This window comes from Panthera leo, chromosome C1, assembly GCF_018350215.1.
Source record: "Panthera leo isolate Ple1 chromosome C1, P.leo_Ple1_pat1.1, whole genome shotgun sequence".
In the NCBI taxonomy this organism is placed as follows: Eukaryota; Metazoa; Chordata; class Mammalia; order Carnivora; family Felidae; genus Panthera; species Panthera leo.
In genome coordinates this window covers 117,029,117-117,048,122 of record NC_056686.1, presented here as the reverse complement: position 1 = coordinate 117,048,122, position 19,006 = coordinate 117,029,117, and the positions used below count along the sequence as shown (strand labels likewise).

General features: G+C 52.1%; 1 long non-coding RNA gene across 2 annotated transcripts; it reads right to left on the bottom strand.

Moving 5' to 3' along the window:
• Positions 1 to 688: 688 nt before the first annotated feature.
• LOC122228819 lies at positions 689 to 17,635 on the bottom strand. Of its 2 annotated transcripts, none has more exons than XR_006206763.1 (3): positions 17,391 to 17,635; positions 8,318 to 8,536; positions 689 to 1,701 (listed from the first exon to the last, which is right to left on the bottom strand). It is a non-coding gene; the product is annotated as an uncharacterized LOC122228819 (long non-coding RNA). The 2 variants fall into 2 exon arrangements; XR_006206762.1 differs by having other exon boundaries at positions 17,459 to 17,629.
• Between the last annotated feature and the right edge of the window lie 1,371 nt (positions 17,636 to 19,006).

Sequence of the window (19,006 nt, the reverse complement as noted above, 5' to 3'; positions counted from 1 at the left end):
CTTTATCCAAAAGCAAACATTCAGCATGTCTTGTTCTGTGCAAGCACTGTAAAAAAAAAAAAAAAAAAATGCGGGGCTCCTGGGTGGCTCAGTCGGTTGGGCAACCGACTTCGGCTCAGGTCACGATCTCGCAGTTTGTGAGTTCGAGCCCCGCGTCGGGCTCTGTGCTGACAGCTCAGAGCCTGGAGCCTACTTCGGATTCTGTGTCTCCCCCCTCTCTCTAACCCTCCCCTGCTCATGCTCTGTGTCTCTCTGTCTCTCAATAATAAATAAACAGGGGCGCCTGGGTGGCTCAGTTGGTTGGGCGGCTGACTTCGGCTCACGTCGTGATCTCACAGTTCCGTGGGTTCGAGCCCTGCGTCGGGCTCTGTGCTGACAGCTCAGAGCCTGGAGCCTGTTTCAGATCCTGTGTCTCCCTCTCTCTGACCTTCCCCCATTCATGCTCTGTCTCTCTCTGTCTCAAAAATAAATAAACGTTAAAAAAAAATTTTTTTAAAAATTAAAAAAAATAAATAAACATAAAAAAAAATTTTTTTTAAACTCTCAGAGGTGTAAGACCTGGTCCCCAGACTCAGGGACCTTACAGTTCAATCAATGGCCTGCCACGAGCATTTATTGAGTGCCTACTGTGTACAATGCAAATTAACTACAACAAAGATCTTCCAGAGCTTTCCAGTCACAGAATCCCCTTGTGCCTTCTGACAGTCCTGTGAGGTAGAGCAATGTCATTAGAAAAAGACGAAGGAGGGGAGGACAAGGATGTCTCACTGAATGAATGGGTGGCAGTGGCCATTGCAGGAAAGTTCTCGGTGTTTGGGGGTGGGGCAGTGGCTGCAGGCTGGAGAGGTTCCGGAGGGGATCACCTGGACATGCCCTGAAGGCAAGCCGGGCTGCACAGGTACAGGGCCCAATGCAAAGTGAAAATGGGGGTCCCCTGCTTAAAAAGGCAGGAAATTGTGTCACTAAAAACCCCAAAATGCAAACTTTTTCCCTCCTGTGGTTTCTGTCTGTTTCAACTTGCCATAGTGATTGCTTGCTATTTAATGTCACTCTAAGTAAATAAAATAAAACTTTTAAATTATTTGCATACATTATGCTGTTTATCTTTATGCTGTGCAATGCCAGTTTTCATGTAAATATAAGAACATTAACTCATATAAAGAATCGCTGAATTACACAGATTGTATTTCATAGCCAGTATATGCATGTGTATTTCGTTCTTGCCAGGACAGCGGAAACTGTTTTTACTTCGCTTCTTGTCATGCACATATCCCATCAACATGCTCTACCTTCAGCTTCCTGCTGAGAAAAGCGAGCCCGGAAGGAAAAGAAACCGTGGGCTGCCTCATCTTTCCCTTTTCTTTGGGCCTCATTGCCAGCGTCAGTGGTCGGCTGGTACAGGACAGTAACATGTAAGACGGCATGTGGCAGGGAGGGCCCTCAGTTGTTCCTGGTTCCTACAGGAACCAGGGCCTTCTTTCTGCATTGGAAGCGAGTTCTGTTTCAAACGGAAAGCGTGACCTTTCAGGGCTGTCCGCGCCTGTAATACACTTATCTTGTGCTTGTGCTGAGAGACACTGAGCTCCCACGAATTGTGGGCCCACGGAATCCCGTGCTCATAGGGCATCGCAAACACATGCAGCCGGATTGTGCTTGTCTCCTCCGCTCACAACCGTGCTCCATCATCCCATTGGACCTCACCTGCAATGCACAAGAGCAAAGATAAAATTATTAAGAATTTCAAGATGGCGGCACCAGAGCATCAAACCAAGAACGGGGCCCTTCTGGAAGGGGACATTCGTGTGACCACACCGCTGATACACCTTGAGGCAGGACCTGCACGAAAGACAGGCAGTGTTTATGCAGGTGGGTAGATGGACAGAGGGCATCTTGGTAGCGGCAGGCAAGGGGTGGGGGAGGGGGGGGCTTCACCAAGGATGCAAACTGGGAATTCTCCTGGCAGAGTTCAGGGAAAGCAGAGAAGGACTGATTGGGGATGGGGCTTCATGTTGGCTAGTGAGCAGTGAGAAACCAGCAGGACTGGTCAGGAGGGAGGCTGACATCTTGAAACCCTCAGTATCACCAGCACTGGGACTCTTGAACAGGAATGGCATTATTCACAAACCATTCCTCTGTCTCAGGTCTGGATCGGCTCCCCCAGTGTCTTCCTGCCCTTTTATCTCCTTGGGCTTTTCACGCTTGGATGTGATGATCTGTTAAACGGGGGCCAATCCCACTTGATCCCAAGTTCTTTAGGGGAGAGTTAAGTGTTATACTGTATTCTAGAACCTACTTTTAGTGTCTGACATTAGAACTTAAGTAAAAAAAAAAATTGTGGAAGGAAGAAAGAAGATGTCACTTGCTGGGAATTATGTCTTTTAAAGTATTGAATCCAAGTAACTAATTCCTGAAGATATTAAAATTTCATCTTTACAATGGTCGAATCCTTCAGTTTTCCATTAATTTTGATTGGTTTTCCCTTTAGCAGACAAAAGGGAGTGGCAACTTGGCAGAAGAGTGACCGCCAACTAATTATGGAGTGGGTGGGTCTTTTTGCTTTATGGTTGACGTCATCTCGAAAAGCTTTAGGAGATTCACAAACTCGTGGCCCTTATATGGTGGTGATCACATATGAAGAGACCCGGAGAGGGCAAGGGCAGACAACCTTTATCAGATTACATCTTGGCTTAGGTCTATACACCGCCAAGCAGTTGGCTAAAGATGTGAAGTTTCCCTGATTTGGTTTTTGAAATTACAGTACAGAATAAACATTTAAATTCCTGGGTTTTCCCCGAGTTTCCCTCCAGATGTTTGGTGGGGTGTAGATACCGCACCAAATAAATGTGTTCAGAAGTCCAGCACAGCAAATTATAGGCAAGTGGGGGGGGGGGGGGGGGTTGTGTGACATTTTGCAAGGCCTCGCTGGGACAAAGATGCAGCCACCACGAGGTTCCTCGCACCTTCAGCAGGAGAGATGGGGGTGGGGAGCTCGGCAGGAAGGCTCCGGAACAGCGAGGTGCTTTAGGCAGCGTGGTGTAGCGAGGAATGTACCAGTGAGGCCGACACCCGCCCGAGCTGTCAGAATTCACACTGCCGGAAACGCAGGCTGGAGCTCAGAGGGGGGCGAGGAGGGTGTGCGTACGTGGGAATGTGTAGAAAGACACTGTGTGTCCTTGTTGGCGGCAGCGGCCGTGCTGGGCTGGAGCGGGCGGGAGCAGGGCTGGGCTCTGGAATCCACTTGTCAGTCTCTGCTCCAGATGTCCGCTCTGGGGGATCAGGGCTGCTGCGCTGGGGAGACTGACAAGTGGTGGTTACATCACTGTCCAAAGGCTTCATGGAAATTGACTCATGCGCTCTCCAAATGCCTTTGATGCTTTCCGGCCCTGGGGCCAAACGAATTTGCACGGTGCTGTTACCCGCCTAGCAGTCACAGGAGGAAAGAAACAGTTGCTTTTGGTGGTTTTAGCTCTGAGATTAAACCGTCTTCGGACGGACAGCAGAAAAAACAGGCTGGAGATTAGATGAAACAAGCCAGGTATGCTGGGGGTGGGAGAAATCTTCCCTCCCTGTCCCCTCCTCACAGAACACAGACCAGGTGGGGCCCAAGGCGTCCCCTCTTCGAAGATCCCTCGCTGTGAGGGAGGCAGAATCTACTAAAAATGACATACGGCCATTCAAGGATACCCTCAAAGGCAAGTGGGATCTGGGGGATGTGCCCGCCCAGGAGATACTCTTATGCAAGTCCGCTGTCAGGAGCCGTTTCTAGGATCGTTTGCCGGCTTTGATATCCCAGAGGTAGTTATTCGGGTTATTCACCTGTGAGACCAGGAGCTTGAGAGCTGGTGGCTCATTTATGACTGCCAAGCCCCAAGATGAGACGCCCCCAGATCAGGGTCACTTCCTTGTTCACCAGGGGGCCTGAGGCTGAGCATAAATGTTTCAAACGGCTGCCGGGTACTCTCTGCCTGAAAACCTGGGCTGCCCAGCTCAAAGGAGGTGCAGACCCGCAGGCCTGGGCTTTGCTGCGTTCAGTCTGCCTGCTGGGAAGCGGGATCTGCTGCCTTGCAGGTGGGGAAACGGAGGCCCAGAGACAGTCGGGCCCTACTTTAAGGACCACCACAGAACGGAGTCAAAAGCGGGGACTTCGATCCTGGAACTCAAACCAGCGTCCCACCACTCACGAGCCGCACGACGGTTAACTAGTCCTTCTGAGTCCGTTTCCCCATTTCTAAATGGCGGTGACTATGGTCAACATCACCTTTTCAGGGCATTGCTGGGAGCTTACATGAGGATTCCTATGCAATGGATGATTTTCTGAGAAATTTTGTTGCTGTCTTAGCGTAGTCACCGTTAGGGAATTCATTGCTTTCTGGGGCAACCAGGCCCCGGACCTTCAGGTTCTGGCTTCTGTTGCCCTATGAGTTCAAGGGCTTTGGGAGTTTGGGACCCAACAAGGCAAATTAAATTATAGAGTCCTACAGAGAGAAGGAGTAGAAGTTTCGGTACGCCAAGTGAGTGAGAGGGATTGGTCCAGGTCCAGATGGCCGTTGAGGAAGGAGGAGAGGGACAAAGACAGAGCAGGCGAGAGGACCCGAGGCTCGAAAATGCGGAAACATGCAAGTGTTTCTGCCTGTTGAGAAAATGGCGGCCCTCACACCCGGGACTTCCAGGCACAAACATGGAAGCCCAGCGGCCTTCATGAGGTCCCCCCGATCGGCTAGCTCAGAGGATGGCCACCAGAAGGAGCTGCTCTCCACTGGAGGGGCGATGCTGACTTGGACGGGAAGCCAGACCGGCAGACTTACCCCAAAGGTGCCTGCCACAGCCACCCAGCATGAAGCAAAGAGGCACCGCCAACTGTGGCTTCTTGGAGGGCCTCCAAATCCCCCCGATAGGCCAATAGGGCATAGGGAGGGACTAACGACTGACTATCAAAACTCTCAGTTTTGAGTGGGGAGTCTTGAAACAGATTTAACTGTGCTTAGAGAAACGAACGTGGCATTTCTTGTGCCCAGCTGTCATGAAGGTTCACATCTGCCACCTACAAACAGAGTAAGCAGGGGCGGCTGGGTGGTTCAGTCGGCTAAGCATCTGACTCTTGATTTCGGCCCAGGTCATGATCCCAGGGTGGTGGGATCGAGCCCTGCGTCAGGCTCTGCGCTGAGCGTAAACGAGCCTGCTTGAGATTCTCTCTCTCCCTCTCTCTCTCTCTCTCTCTCTCTCTTTCTGCCCCTCCCCTGCATGTTTGCACATGCAAGTTCTCTCTCTCTCTCTCAAATAAAAAACAAAACAAAAAGCAAAAAAATAAGCACAGAGTCTACGCTAGGCTAGCCTACAGTAAATGCCCTGCAAATGATAGGTAAGAGAAGGCCCTGTTGAAAACGGACTGACCTATGACCCCGGTCACGCGCCATGCTTAGGCTGTTTGGGGGTAGATGAGGGTAGCCCTTGTGAAGTTGGGGTCAGTGCTGGCTAGCTCCCTCCCCACAGCCTCATGACCAGGCTGCCATGGAAATAAGTCCCAGTCCCAATCCTGCCACACAGGCATTTAGAAAACCAGCTTTCGTTCCCAAGGAGCCCCGGTGGTCCGTGCAGGCTCTTGAGTACCATCGAGAATCTCAGCTCTCTGCCTTTTGAGGGGCTCCCCCCACCACCTGCACGAGTTCACCTGCAATAATCACCAATTCCTGGGCAGGATCCCATTGTCCTCAGAATCCTTTGTCCTCGGGCCCCTGAAAATCCTCCCAACAGGTAGCAAACTGCCCCGAGCCAAGCCCCCAGACCTCCCCGGATCCTCATCCTGTTCATACCGCCTGGGTGGGACGAGTCTCTAAATGACGCAGCCTGTCTGCCAGTCTTGAACACCTTGACTTTAAACCAATGAAAGCTTATTTCTTACATCATCATGCTGGTGAATGGGTGACCATTTCCACCAAAAACCATGCAACACATTATTTCTGACGTTCTCTATGCCTGTTGGCAAAGGGTGGGGCGTGGATCAAGATGACAAAAGCACTCAGGGTTTCTGGGGTGGTGGAGTTTCCATGTCAGGCTCCCAGCGCCCTCCTGGCCTGGGTGTTGTGATGAACGGCTTAGAGGACCCGTATTCAGTGCAGGTCCTGTCCTTGTTCAGTGAAGGGACCTTAGAGCCCCCTTAACTGCAGGGGCATCCCCCAAATGTCACAGTGGAGCAGGCCCTCAGGATGCTTAGGGCAGCATCAGGACCAGAACTTGGGATCCGCTCCGGTCCCTTGATTAACATGTAAAATAAACGGCTACTTCCTCTCTGCCCTCTTAAGTCTTGTTCCCAATTAGCTTATGAGCTTCTTGGGAACAGGGCCAAGAGTTCTAGCCACACGATGCTAGATTCATCGTATTCGCTCTTTCTTTAAATATTTATTAAGTGGTTTTCGGAGAATAGAAAAGTTGGCTGAAAAGGCATTTTGGGAAACGAGGGTCTCAGTGGCCAGGCTGAAGAATCTGGATTACAGTCAGGCAAGCCAGGAAGCCACTGACCACCTTTGAGGAGGGATGTGGTTTGACCAAAGCAACGCCCCACAACCACCAAGGGCACCTGGGTACACGCACCATGCCATCTTTCTCCTTGGCCATCCTTCAGATCAGCAGTGTCTCAAGAAGAGGGACCAGAGTGTCTATCATGTACCAGGCGCTGTTAGGAGGCACGAGCCCTGAGCCACCTGCATGAAGCCCTGACGCTCCCCATCTTCCAGAAGAGGAGGCCAAGGCTAAGAGTGGTTGAGCGGCTCGCTCAGAGGCACACAACAGGAAGGGGGGGGGGCGGATTTCTGCCTCCCCACATTCTCCCCTTACTTGCCCCCAAGCCAAGGCATTGGATTCTGAGTTGCTCTGGAGGTATTTGGAATAAGAGACAGATGCAAAGCAGGCTAGTTCCAGCACTTTCTTGGGAACGGTGGCACAGAAAACAAAATGCTCTCTGGCAACAAAACCCACTACCTGTGTATTGGCCCGTCTGTGCTAAGCAGAGTTCCACAGGGATTATTGTCCCTGAGAGACGGGAGGCGCCATCTGGAGAGCTGAGGAGTCAGGACAAGACCTTCACTGATTACAAGTCACATTAGACAATTACCTTCTCAGCTCCTGGGAGGAAGGCTTGCTGGGTTTGGTCTTTTTCTTTGTGTTGCAAAAAGATAATGCCTGATGAGGACATTCCAGCCTCCTGCCCAATAAACCTGGGCACTGGATCGAGCTTACAATATTTACCACATTAAAAATTACTCTTCAGGGGCGCCTGGGTGGCTCAGTCGGTTGAGCGTCCGACTTCAACTCAGGTCATGATCACACAGCTTGTGAGTTCAAGCCCCACGTCAGGCTCTGTGCTGACAACTCAGACCCTGGAGCCTGCTTCGGATTCTGTGCCTCCCTCTCTCTCTGCCCCAACCCATTCGCATTCTGTCTCTGTCTCTCTCAAAAAATAAATAAAACATTAAAAAAAATTTTTTTTAATTACTCTTCAGTTGAGATTAAGAAAGAAAAGCAGTCTCCTCCCCACACTCTTCTTCAACCCGGAGACCCTGACGTTTTCCTCTGTGGAGACAGATTATTCATCCCAATGTGGACGAGTTCTGGGGCGAGGCATTAGGATTTTAAATTTTGCTAATACCCACCACGTCATGAGGGGTATCTTATGGCTCAAGAGACCTACTTGTACTCCTTTTATCTTAGGCCCCGTGTAGCTCACACAGTACAAAGGGGCCAACACAGACCCTAGGACAGACAGACCTGGATTCTGGCCCAAACCCTGCCACTTCCTAGCTGTGTGGCCTTGGGCGGGTTACTCAACCCCTCTGAGAGTTGATTTTCTCCTACAGAGGACGATTAACTGAATTCTTGAGGGAGTAGATGAGGTAACAAATACAGAGGCACCCGACCCACTGGCTACTCTGGGAATGCTAACTGGTAGCTGATAGCTGATCCTGCTTGGCTCTCCAGGAGTCCCCTGTCCCCAGCCGTGGAGACCAGATTCATAGTCCCCAGCTGTCGCAAGGAAGAGTGGAGTTGGGGGAAAACATGGGCTTTGGGGACACTCAGGCCTAACTCATGCCCTGCTAATCCCTAGCTTTGTGTCTTGGGCAGTGAGCTCTCAGGGCCTCTGTGTTCTCATCTGTGAAATGGGTTTATCTTACTACGTGTTTGGCACGGTGTGGTAAGGAAGCTCACGCTCGAGGGGAGGTTTATATTAATACTTCGTCTGTTTATATTAATTTATGTTCATGAATATTTATATTTATATTAATTTATATTAATCTTTTATATTAATAAAGGTTTATATTCATACTTCATTTGTTGAGACCCGACTGGTCCCCAGCCTGGAGGCACCCGGGTAGGGGTTCTGCCGGAGAATCCATCAGGGAACCATCCATTGTCAGCAGACTAAATAGATCTGTCTCACCCATACTCGTCTGAATACTTTTCAAATGTCCACAGATGCCGCTGTCATGAATGGAATATAGATTCTAAGGCGCTGCTGAAGTTGTTTGCTCTCAGACGGCAGAAGCTGAGAAAGCACAAAAGAGGAACATTTTGTTTAGCACGAAATAGGGTCTCTCTCCTTGCAGCCAAAAAGGTTAGAAAGTCTGGTCCACAACCAGAGTCCTGTGTGATGCTGGATCTAGAGCCTGGTAGTGGCTTCCTACAGAGGAGGCAGTCCTTGGGCCAGCCCTCTGCCCCCCCAGCTCCCTCCTTCCCTCCCCGGGATCCGGGGGAGAGAGGTGCCATCACCCCCTGAACCGAGAACTTTGGGGACTCCTCTATGGGACCTCTACCCTGTGCCCTTTGCAGGCCCTCTCTGATTTCATCTGCATCACGACCTTAAGAGCAAAATGTTACTACACGGGCCCATTTTACAGGTGGGGACGCTGAGGCACAGAACGGATAACGAACTCATCCCAGGCAGCGCAGGTAAGATTTGAACCTGGGCAGTCTAGCTGCCCGAGGGTGGCTCCTGTCCAAGGCTTGAAAGAAGGATTTAGGGACGCAGCCGCACCAGCAAGAGCCGTGATATAAAAGCAAATCCCTGAGAGGCCGTGAGTCGGGCAGAGGCCAGTGTGGCCTGGCAGGTCCTTTCTAGCACACCCACCACTGCAAACTCCACAGGTACATCCAGGAAGCTCGAAGTGGCTGGGGGTGGAAAAACTCTGTGGCTGACCGCAGGTCTTTTTCCTTTTCTTTATCCTCAGGTCAGGAAAGCAGGAGAGTGGTATGAATTGCTCCTGCTATAAATGTTGGCATAAAGACTCACAGACCCACACCCCTTGACCACCCCCACTGAAGCCGCTGGGTGACTGCGGAGGCCGACACCCCATAGCACAAGCGCTCTTGTGAACACAGAGCAGGGCGGCACAAAATTTCCCATGAAGGATGCACGCGGAAGGGGCCCTTTGTTGTTTTTTTTTTTTTTTTTAATGTTTATTTTATTTTTGAGAGACACAGAGACAAAGCATGAGTGGGGAGGGACAGAGAGAGAGAGGGAGACACAGAATCCGAAGCAGGCTCCAGGCTCCGAGTTGTCAGCACAGAGCCCGACGCAGGGCTCGAACTCATGCACCGTGAGATTGTGACCTGAACCGAAATCAGACGCCCAACCGACTGAGCCACCCAGGCGCCCCGGGGACCCTCTGTTTAAGGGCGATCTTGCTGAGTGTGGGATCAGGCCGTGAGGCCCAGATGGTGTCCAGAAGTTTCAGGCAGTGACCGTGGAGGGAGATGGCAGACCAAGCCATCATAGGACTCAGAGGAGGCTTTCTGGAAAAGGCCAGACAGGAGGCCTTGAGCTTTTGCGAGCATCTAGGGAGAGGGCCTTGGGAAGGAAGGAAAGGGGGGGATGTTGGGAGCCCCCATGTGGTGGTGGGAAGGCGAGGCCATGTCTGCTGAGGCACCAGTCCTGGTTCGCATCAGTGCACGGGCATTCCCTGAGGCCATGTCATGGTCACCTGTGGCTTCTGTGTGCCAGGTCTGGGGAGCCACTAAGTGAGACATAGTACCTGTAAGTAGGGAGCTCACAGCCCAGATGCAGAGACAGGCCATCTGATGCCGCTTGAGTGCATCAGAACTCCCTGGACGGCTTGCGATTTCTGGGCCCCACCCCCGAGTTTCTGCTTTAATACGTCTGGGGTGGGACCCGAGAATCTGCATTTCTAACAAGTACCCAGCTGCTGCCTCATGACCACACGTGGAGAACCGTGGGGTTATAAGACGCAGAGGACAAGCCACTCGGCCGTGAAGCAACCAGACCAGAGAAGGTGTCGTGGATGAGGAGAGCACTGGGACAAGCAGAGGACAGGGAGGAACCCCCAGCAGAAAGAAGTACAGACGCAGAAGGGAGGAGAGGAACAAGGGGCAGAACCCCGCCGGACCAGAGCCAGCAGGAGGTACACGTGCGAGCTGGTCACCAGCCGGCCGTCAGCCTGGACTCAGCCACGGAGGGGGACTTTTTCCTGGAAGCAGCGAGGACTTGTGAGCTGAGAGGGGTCAGCTTGAGGTACCACACTGCTGGAGGCCATCTAAGCTCCCATGGTACTTTCCAGCCTGCAAAACAACTTCCCCCCATAAATGTCCTCACTTTCCCCACCAGCAGCTCTGTGAGTTCCGATGCAGCATTTTTCACCACGCGCCGAAAAGGAAACTGAGGCTGCCCCCAGGCGTGAAGTGACTTGCTCCAACTGATGGCACGGGCAGGTAATGCCAGCACTAGGATCCCAGCCCTCCCACCGGACTTAATTCCCTGCTGTACTGCCCTCCTCAAAGTCCAGAGTCAAGCAAATGCCTTCCCTTGTTCCTGTTAAATAAATGGCTTCGTCACGTTCTTACCGTTAATAATGGCAGGAAGTCAATCTGGCCACGTAATGTGAGAAAGGTAATAGTCCCACGTCAGGAAATCCTGTTGCTTAGAGTGCCTTGGGAATGTTAACTTTCCCACTCTGACCCCGTCGGCATCCTGACCTTCTGCACAGTTGGCTTCCCCGGGCGAAACCGGGCCAGAAATGCTGGGCCCTCGGCCAGGGTCTGATCTGACCTTCGTCCTCCAGTAGCAAAGAGTCTTTTCCACGTAGTACCTACTGGGGGGGGGGGGGGGCTACGGGACAAAAGGGGGGCCACCAGGAGGCTCCTCTGACTCCTGGGCCCTACGTGGTGGATGATGGGCTGGGGAAAAGAAGAAAGCACCTCGATGCTCAGACACACCCACCCTGGGACAGGTGACCCATCCCCTCTGGGCTCCTGTTCCCCTGCCCGTAAGTCAAGGAAAGCAAAGCGAGGGTTAAATACACGAGTTGGCACATCATTGGTGCCAGTGGGTTTGCAAGGGAAGCTCTGCTCTCTTCTGCGAGGGTGGGGCTGGAAGAACAGGAAAGGACCTCACGAGCAGATCAGACCCACGAGGACTCAGAAACTAAAGATGCAAACCCCTTGCAACTGCTCCCACGCAGGTGGCTGATGCCATTGACTTATCGCTTCACTCCCTGGCTTATTCTTCCATCCGGTGATCTTATTTTGTAACATACACACCACTCATTTATTTTCACACGTCATTACCTCCCTTCTTCCATCACCTCACCCTGCGTGTTAGGTTGTAACATTATTTATCCAATTATCCACTCCTTCAACAAATAGAAATAGCGCGCTCTGGAAGTGCCGGGCCTGGTGAGGTCCTGGGGACACAGGCACAGTCTTGCCCTTGAGAAATTCTCCCATCTGTCTGGGAGGCTGACTCTGCTACACAAATCATACAAGAAATGTGTTAATTACAATAATAGTAAGCACTTCGAGGGAGAAGGGCTAGGAGCTAAGAGAGCCCCTAACAGGGTGACCGGCCTGATCCAGCCTGGGTCCACGAACACCTTCTTGAGGAAGGTGACCTTTGAGCTGGGAGCTGGCAGGGGCTCATCTCTCTTGTTTGTCATTGTCCCCACCTGCCCCCTCGCCTGACACCGGTAACTATGCTGTCCTGCTGGCCCCTCTGGGCGCTGACTTTGCAGCTCCTGCTTTATCACCCTGCTGTAGCTGTCCTTTCTTTCGTGGTGCCAAACTGACCCTGAAATCTGGGTGGCGTCCGTGGTGTCTGTCCTTGGAGGCAAATGTCTCCCTCCCAGACCATAATCTCTACCTCGGAAAAGTTCAGCGGCTGGTTCTGACGTCCCACCAGGCCTGGGAATCTCTACTGCAGAGGCCTCAACCACCTCTTGTCGTGGTTCCCCAACAAGCACCCCCCACCCCCTCGCTCACCGTCCTGTGGTCGGTATTGGACGAGAAGACACGGTTCCCACCTTCCCGGAACTTGCCATCACGCAGGAGAGCAGCATCACGGAACCCTAACATAAGAAGATTGCATGGGGTGCTTGGGAGGCCCACAGGAGGATGCCCAAGTTAGCCAGGGGGTCAGAGAAGGCTCCCTGGAGGAGGTGACATCTGATCTGTCTGAAAGAATAAGCAAACAGGGGCAATATTCCAGCCATGGAGAGCAGAGAGTATGGAAATGGGGGCAGAGTAGGTGGGGGGAGACAAAGGCCTTTCTAAGACTGACGGAGATCACTGCAACTGGAGAGTAGAGTGTAAGGGGTGCTTAACCCAGCTGGAGGCATTCAGGAAGGCTTCTCGGAAGCGGCAACACAGGAAGTGAGACGTTCTGAAGGACCAGTCGAGGCCAGCAGGGGAGAGGGAGAAGGATGCCATGGACACTGAGGTAGGGAACCGTACTAGTCAATAATGCTGTGTAACACCTCACTCCAAAACTTAACAGCTTAGAGCAACAATATCCATGTATTAGCTCTCACGGTTTCTGTGGATCAGGAATTCGGTGGCAACTTGCTGATGGTTCCAGTGTGGCGTCTGTCATCAACGTGTTGGCGGGGCTTACCTGGGGCTGTTGGATCTGCGTCCAAGGCGGCCCCTCACCGGCCTGGCGCACCGGTGCCGGCTGTTGGCGGGAGGCCTCGGTCCCCACCTTGCCCACCCCTCCACAGGGCTGCTAGGGTCCTCGCTGAATGGCAGCTGGCTTCCGCCAGAATGAGTGACCCAAGAGACCAGGTGAAAGCCCAAATGTCTTTCATGACCTGGCTTCATGCTTCTGACTTATTCCACCTATCACATAAGTCGGCACTGTTGCAGCACGGGAGGGGCAGGGCCAAGGCCAGGGCCAGGCAAGTGAGGCACTCCGTTCATGAGCAAAGCGTGAGGGATGCCAGAACACTCGGCACTGCAGGTAAGTGTAATATCGTGTGAAAAGAAAACTAATATAAGACATCCATGGTGAACAAAAGATCAGCATGTAAAACAAAGACAGGACCCAGTGGGGCTGGGATCAGGATGAGGCAAGTGAAGTGAGTGGGCCAGGTGCAGGGGTGGGCCCTTGGCAAGGGTAGGACTCCCCGGAGGCCAAGTTCATTGAGGCCATTCTGGAGACTGGCTACCATAGGGCCGGCCCCACGAGGCCCAGACCGTTCCCCAAGCTTCTCGTTCAGGAACCCGGGAGTCTGAGAAGCAGGTGTGTAGCCCAGATCCAAGGACAGGGAGGGGAGAGTGGGAGAACCTGTTTCTCCGTGAGAGTCACTGAACCAGAGAGAAAAATATCCACATGCAACTCAGATATAAAGAGCAGCCTCATTTCCAGGGAATCGGGGTTGGGGATTGTATCCGTTTCCCAGGGCTACTGTAACAAATTACTACAAACTGGGGGGTTTGGAACAACCGGGGGCTTCTTCTGGGGCCGAGGATGCCTCTCTCCTGGAGTCTGCTGGTTACTGACACTCGCTGACTGTCCTTGGCTTGTGGACACATCACTCCAACCTCTGTCTTCATCATTGCTGGTGTTCTCCACCTGTGTCTGCGTCCCAAACTCCCCCTTCATAGGACACTAGTGATTGGATTAGGGCCCACACTAATCCGGTGTAACCTCATCTCAATTTGACTACATCTACAAAGATCTTGTTTCCAAATAAATCACACTCATCTATCGAGCGGCGGGGGGGAGGGGGGGGGAGGAGGAGGGGTTAGGACTTGACCAGATCTTCCAAGGGCACAATTCTACCAACAGCAGCACTGTAGGGTTATTCTAATGGTGGTTAGCTACATCATTAGAATTGGAAGGAAGACAAATATTTAAAAATTCACATTTTGTGCATCTGCTTTTTAAAGTACTAGCAGAAAGCATAAAGTGCTTTTGAATAAAAGTTAAAAAATACAATAAAACATCTACTTTCATGTTGTGTGTTCTAATCTGGTGGGGGAGGGGTAGTCACAGAGCACATGAATGAGATGAAGGGGGATGTGGGACACATGGAGACTGAGACAGGCAGACCATCTCAGAGGCACAGTAAGCAGGAAAGGAAGACAGTGACAAAAGCTCTGAGAGACAGGGTCACCCCCAGGGCCTGCCGGGAGCCTGCCACTGGAGACTTCCAAAGCCTTGTTGCATTTTCGCAACAAAGGGCATAAATGGGGAACTCCCGTTTTGTTGCTTTACCCTTGGGGTAACTAACATAGTAAGATCAGTATTTGGCCTAAAGTCTGAGAGTCCCCGCTTCTGCTCAGACACCGTAGCTCAGAATGTCTCAAGCATACTTTGGTTCTTGCCGAGAAGGTGTCAACATTGGGCAAGTTGGAAGGGACTGAAACGAGTTTCAAGTTCAGGAATGGCAAACAGGTCTTCTCTCTCGTGCCACGCCTCCGCTTGTTTTCCGGAGCACCGTGTGACAGAGCGTCCAGGCTCAGAGAACCACAATTGATTAGTTATGTCTGCCTCCGGTGCAGGAAGGACAAGTAGCAACTTGACATGTTTGCTGTTCCAGACCTAGCAGAAAACACCGCGCTTTGAGAGTGGGAAAACTGAGACCAAGTACGAGAAGATAATATGCCTGAGGTCTCATTGCTCGTTCACAGGAGAGCCCAGTTGTGCCCCGGTCCCCATGTCCACTACACATTGGACTCCTTTTCCTCCATGTCAGTGAGCAGCAACATCCATCGCATTGCCTGGGAGTCATCCTCAGTACCCTCCTCTCTCATCCCCTGCATGCTCAGTTGCCACGTCCTAACTGTTCACCTGCACCTCAACTTGCCCTCAAGCCTTCCATTTCTCTCCATTTCTCCATCATACCCCTAGTCCAAAGGTGTTGTTCCTTGAAGAATTTTGGCAAATTCTGGAGACCTTTTTTGTTGCCATGACTTGTGGTGGGTGCTACAAGCATCTTGTGGGTAGAGGCCAGGGATGTGCTAACCATCCTACAATGTCCAGGACAGTCCCCACAATAGTGGGCTCCACACCCAAGCTGGAACGCCAATAGTGCCGAGGTCAAGATCCTTCCCTAGTCTGAGCCACCATCATCTCTTGCCTAGACCAGCTCAAGAGCTGCTCAGCCAGCCTACCTGATTCCCCTTATCCCTATAGTCCATTCTCTACCAGGATACCCAAGTCATCTTAAAATTTAAATTCTAATATCATACTTCTGTACAGATTCAATCTCTTCACCGTACCCAGCAGACCCCGTGTGATCCGGCCCTGCCTTTCTCCCCAACCACACCTCTTTCTACCCTCCGGCTCCACCTCTGTGCTATAATCTCACTGGCCTTCCTTCAGATTTGGGGGAGCCATGCTTCCTCCTCCCCCAGGGCCTTTGCAGAAATGTTTCCCTGTGTTGGAAACACCAACCCTCAATCCCAACTTGCCTAGTTAACTCCCCTTCATCCTGTTGAAGTTCTATGAGGAAGGCTTTCTTCACCTCCTGACGTCTTCATAGTAGTTATTGTTGACTGTAACTATGTATTTGTCCGTGAGATTGTGTTGTGACTGTCTTCCTCCTCCCAGTGCACTGGGAGTCCCCAGGAGACAAGGAGCAGTATCTGTTTTGATCACTCCCATGTTTTCAGTGTCCATATTGTGTCTATAACCTGGTCGGTTCTCAAGAAATATTTGTTAAGTGAACGAATGAATGAACGAACGAACAACCTCAGGTCTCTGGACACCTTGGCTCTTCGTTAGCCCTATTGCAACCACGGTCTCTCTGTTCCTCTTTTCTATTTCTCTGCCCTTCATACTTTTCCTTCTACCCCCTCTCTCTCTCCATTAACTGTCATCTTACTCAGCCAACGGCTATATGTAAGGATTTATTGTGCTGATTAAATGTCATTCTTTGTGAAACAAATTCAGTTGATTTTCTTATTTGCATATCCTTCAACGGATGTTGCCAGGAATGGAAAATAGTCGAATATAATGAGCTGGATGGACGCCTGGCACTGCCTGAAGGCAGGCAGTGCACCAGGTGTCCTTGGGCTGGGAGTCAAAGTCAGTGACCAATAGTTCCCCAGCCCCAGCCGCAAGGGGGACATGGTTGCTGGCTTCGGGACAATGAAAGCTGGTCCTCCTTGAGCTCTGCCCGGGGCTGGCATCTTCTCAACCTGCAAGATTTGGTCAAGCGTCATCTCCTCGGAGAGGCCCTCCCAAGACCACCTATCTAAAGTAGCTCAATGAACAAAAGCCCAACTTGGGAGGCAGAGTGTATACTTGGGAAGAGGCAGAGCTTTGAAACATTGTGGAATCATCTCCCTGACGCTTCCCTGCTGTATGAAATTTAAATCTCTCTATGGATTAAGCCAGTCTCAGGTATCTTCTTCCTTGCAGCTGAAAACACTCCGATTGATGCATTTTTACCACGTGTATTCATCACCTCGGGCGGCCATAACAAAACACCACAGATTGGGTGGCTTACACAACAGAAAGGTATCATCCCACACCTCTGGAGGCTGGAAGTCTGAGATCAAGGTGTCAGGTGAGTTGATTCCTTTTGAGAGCCTCGTGAGGGAAGGATTTGTCCCAAGCCTCTCTCCTTGGCTTACAGATGTCAGCATTTCCCCTGAGCGAGCAATCACACCATCTTCTCTCTGTACGTGTCTGTGTCCAAATTTCCTCTTCTTGGAAGATACCAGTCATGTTGGGTTAGGGCCACCCTAAAGAGTTGTTTTAATTTAATTACCTTTTTAAAAAGATCCTCTCCCTAAAGACAGCTGTATTCTGATGTAGTGGACGTTAGGACGTCACCATAAGAATGGGGGGTGGGCGGGGGTGGGGGGCGTGTCTCCTAACACCACAGATCTAGAGCCATTTTCCATCACACGAGGGTGACTCCCGAGGCCGGAGACAGAGACCAGGTGTGGAAACTGCTGCTTCCCTTACAGTAGGGATTGCTGACGGGAGCCCCGTTGGGTCCAGCCACTGGTCCAGAGTGAGAGAAGGCAGGAGTGAAAGCTTCTCTCCAGGACTGAGGTCTCAACAGTCTGGAGAGAAATCACAGCCAATCTAGATTAAAAAAACCAAAACCAAAACCCAAACCATGGCTATAACAGCAGTCACCACGACCCATCACCTCCACGTAGCAGGCACCGCACTGCCGTCTTGTAAACGGGGTCTCCATCAACGCTACCAGGGACTCACAGTTGGGCCACAAGAGGGCTGAGCTCAGAGGTGTTAAGCGCATGCCCAGGGTCTCGCGGCTGGTGCGACAGGCATGGACACGCTTCTTTCCTCTCCTTTCCAGAAGGAACCCGCCCTTCACTGGTGGGAGCGCAGGAGCCTCCAGCCTACCGGCAACGCCTTCTGGATTCCCCTCCACTTCCAGGTCAAGTCCGTGCACTTCCGGGACACCCGAACCAGGGACCGCATGGGGCCGGGGAGGGGCTAGGGCCTGGCTATTCCAGCCCGGCACAGGATACCTCTGGGGGCCGTCTTCACTCCGCATCTCCCCGTAGAGTCCCGACTGCGTGTGGGTCTGAGTCTGTGGCGCCCCATCTTGCTCCCCCGCCTTTTGTCTTTCACAGGCCTGACCCCTCATAAGCCCCTTGCATTGCTAACCCTGTCTCAGTGTCTGTTGCCCAGAGGACCCAAACTGGCTCTGCTGAGGAGGGCCCACCGGGAGTAGAACTATGATCGCCCTCTGGAGGGTCTCAGAATAAGAAACGGAGCTGGGCTTTATGAGCCCTGAATGCAAAGCTGGTGGTCATTTTCCCCTAGGCTGATGGGTGTGTAGCCAAGGAGCCCAGGGCCCCAGGGAGTGGTGAAGGTATTGCCCAAGGTCACCAGCTGCTTGGTGACAGAGCCGAGGCCAAATTCCAAGGTCCCCGAGCCCCATCTGAGCCTCTTGCATGGGTGTGGACTTCCTGCTCAGCCAAAGTGACTCAGATCTGCAGCCCTGAGGTATGTCCGAGGAGGGAGGAGGCTGGGGGTGGCTAGAGGAACCAAAAGTCCATCACTGAGCTGCAGGACAGCAAGGACTCTTTGAGGTGCTCCCCAAGGACCTCCTGATGATGCAGAACCGTGTCTCCCAGCAGCAGAACACAGAGGCAGCAAGAGGAGGGGGAATGAGGCCCCTTAAGTCCCTCCCCCAGCTTTGCGTTACCTTTGCCAAGGGAGGAACCATTCCACACCTCAAGTGGGCAGAAAGCCCCCTTTTTCCAGGGGAATTAGGAGTAGTGGGGAAGGTGGTGTGCCAAGAGCCCCTGCCTGGAGCCTGGGACTCCTGCGGTAGCCCATTACGATCCAGTGGAACCAGGGCCTGAATGCTGGCCTCGTCACGCACTGATTTATGGCTGGGATGACCGGAGACCTCTCCGAAGGGGCTCCTGAAGGCAGCTTGCAGCCCCCACCATCTCCAGGGCTGATATATTTTATGGTCAACAAGAGAGAAAGATGGTTTAGCAGCTTGACAAGTCTCTGCGGTTCAACAGGCACAAAGCACAGCTGTTTATTTTCTAAGGGGCTTCCCGGTGGAGGGCCTCCCTCTCTCCCTCCCTTCCTGAGGCTGCTTTAGTCTGGGTAACAGGGGAATGACAGGACACAACAGGGTCTCTCCAAGGCTGGCAGAGAGCAGGCAAGGGCAAGTGGAGCCTTCCCATCTGGCTCCTACATGGGGCCATTCTCTTGCCAAGGGTTCAGCATTAGATTGGGGGTCCTCAAAGCAGAGGCCCAGCCTGTCCTGTGGGTAAA